This window comes from Sinocyclocheilus rhinocerous, unplaced genomic scaffold, assembly GCF_001515625.1.
Source record: "Sinocyclocheilus rhinocerous isolate Xijiao unplaced genomic scaffold, SAMN03320098_v1.1 scaffold1672, whole genome shotgun sequence".
Taxonomy (NCBI): domain Eukaryota; kingdom Metazoa; phylum Chordata; class Actinopteri; order Cypriniformes; family Cyprinidae; genus Sinocyclocheilus; species Sinocyclocheilus rhinocerous.
Window position 1 is genome coordinate 49,683 of NW_015637961.1, and position 3,041 is coordinate 52,723.

Genomic DNA, 3,041 nt, shown 5'->3' on the forward strand with positions numbered 1-3,041 from the left:
GCTAGGTTGGTTTGGATAGTTGCTAGAGTGTTGCTATGAAGATAGATAGATAGATAGAGAAATGGTCAGATTAGATAAATAGATAGATAGATAGATAGATGAGTTTGAATGAGTTTGAATGGGTTAGAAATGGTTAGAAATAGTACATAGAAGGCAAGTCTGATTGAGTCTAATGGGCTTCAGTGTGTTTAGATTTGAATTTTGACAGTTGGAGTTTGTCGGAATGTTCAGGTGAGCAGAGACTTTTCAATGTAAGTCTATGGGATTTTTATGATTTTTAATCTTCATTTTTATGAAAACCATAAGTCCGATCAGTTAGAAAAGATATAGCACACTCGGTCAGATCAGTCTGAAGAGCTGGGCTGAGTTTGGAGTCTGTAGAGTTAAAGCTCTAGGAGGAGGAGCAGTCAGAAATTTTAGTCTCAGAAAAAGAAGAACAAGTTTAAGACGGATTTCAGTAAGTTGGCTTTCTCAAGCCAACTTAACTAGATAAAAAAGTTTGTCAAGACAAACTTTAAGTTGGCTTGAGAAAGCCGGACCAGAAAGTTTGAAAAAGTAAAAAAAAAATTCAAGAAGTATAAAAAGTTTTTAAAAATGTTCAAGTTTGATGGTTTTCAGCCTGAAATAGTTTGAAGTTTAAAGTAGTTTTACAAGCTTAAGGCAATACAGTCTGACAGAGATAGATAGATAGCGTTAAAATTGATTGAATGGTAAGATTTAGAAACACATGCAAACGATAAAGTTTCACTCTGTGATCTTAAACTTTGCAACTAATCCACGAATCACATGCGTGCCGAACCGTGGGGCCTGTTCTATACAGATCACGGACTTTACAAGGCACCCTTGGTTGGGAAAGACTGGATTTATGTTGCATGCAATTTTTCTCATCGGAGGAAGGATATTCAGAGTTCTATGTGGGGTTTTTCAAACGGAACGCACACGCAGGCAGGGGTTTCTTCTCGGAACTCTGTCCGCTTCGCTCAACACGAAGTTGAGAATTCAAGATGGCTGCTCCCACCGTGAAACGTAAGTGAAAGTTATAAATACTATAATTTTTTTTATTATAAAGCTTCTGTTATATCCCCATGTCATTATTGAGTCATACTCTCATTCTTGCCCAACCTCTATCTGCGAACATGTTGCTATGGTGTATGTGTCTGCAGTTACAAAACGTGGTGCAATGCTTTGTTTTTGCTAACAATGCTAATGCTAACATGAGTGAACTCAATTACATTAGGCGTGTTCGACTTGAAGCAGCGCTGCACATCATAGTACAGCGAGAGCGATTCGAAAGCAGGCAGAGCCTCAACAGGCGGCCCATCTGCATTAATTTTTATCATAACATGATTCTACTTCACAACATCAGTCGAGTGTTTGAAATAACCTCATTTTGTGAGCTGATGTGCGGTTTTCATCACAGAATGAGGCAGAGATAATATATTCTATACGGTAATAAAGGCTATGTTGATTAGATTTGGAATATAAATATACTTTATTAATATGAAAATACCAGATAAACCATATATTGCCGCGTCGTATGTTTACTGTCATATACTGTTGGATATTTAAATAAATAGCCAGACCGCAAACAAATTCAATCAACCAACCAATCTTGTTCATAAATGACAGGATTCATATGTCTATTAAAATCAAATCGGTTGCCGCTGACCAGAGAGAGCAGTTTATGTACATTAGAAACATCTTTACAAAGTATTTTGTATCGTTATTTCTGTGTTACAGACATTCAAATAATCACATAAGTACTGGGATAAAAGGTTAGCTCGGATATAAACACCACAGAAGCGATCAAAATAGAATACACCTTTTTTTAAAGTGAGGATGCTTCAAATAAGGATTGTATCAATTACAACGTATTGCCAGCTGTTGGAGACAAGTGACTTAAAGTGAGATTCATTCAGAAAACGTTGATTCATTAAGGAATGAAACAAGTGAAGTCTTTATGAGCAAGTTATGAATCATTTGTTTTAACTTTTTTTTATCAATTCGCTGAATATTGTGTTTTATAAATAGACTGCAGCAATTTTAAATAGAAACTCTAGTAAATTACATGTTACTTTGTTTAGTTGTCTTTTTTTTCAGAATCATGATGGGAGAACAGTGATATCTATTTTAAAAATAAAATATTGATACAATATAGTTAATATAAATATGAAAAATAATACTTCTTTCTAAAGAAATTTGTGAACTATATTTGCTCAAGAATGTTTTGAGTTTATGTACGAAAGTATTTTTTTGCATCAATATAGCAAAACAAACTTTTAATCAAATTTTTTGTTCTAGCAAAAAAAAAATTCTAAATCAGTAAATCTGCAAATATTGTCTTAAATAAAGCCTGATGATGCACATTGTAATTTGTAGCCCTTCACATTTTATGTAGTTTAAATGCGGCCCGCTTGGCCTCTGAACTCGAGTACCCCTACAAACACCGATCGATCTGCACAGTGCTGCTTCAAGTCGAACACACCTATTTTTCTGATTTCTCTAGAGGAACGCGGCCCACTTGGATGTGATGTTATTCCCAGCCTCGACATCGGAGGTAAATCGACCGCAGCATTCATTGTTATTTTTGGCCTGTCTGTTAGCTTTAATACTTTAACTCTTAATACTTTAGGTTTCTACAGCATTAAGGGTTTATCTATAAATGTATGTGTGGTGGGGAGGTATGAAATGGTCAGACTTAGTAATTGTGCAATGCAATTAGGAATTTATCATTTAGAACTAGGAATTACACAAATAAATCATCTGCAATCATGCAATGTATTAAAGTGTTACTAAGAAGAACAAATAAGAAATTAAACATTATTTAAACTATAAACAAAATGATTGAACATTACCCAATATTAAGTGGAACATTACTTACAAAAATATAAGAAGGTTGAATTTATTAAGTTATTTAGTGAATCTATTCAAGTTAATTTATTTAGATTAAATCACAGAAAAGTAAAAAAAAAAAAAAACATGAGAAAATGGTAAAAAACAACAAACTGAACCAATGTCTTTTTTCCAAAGTGTAATCGGCA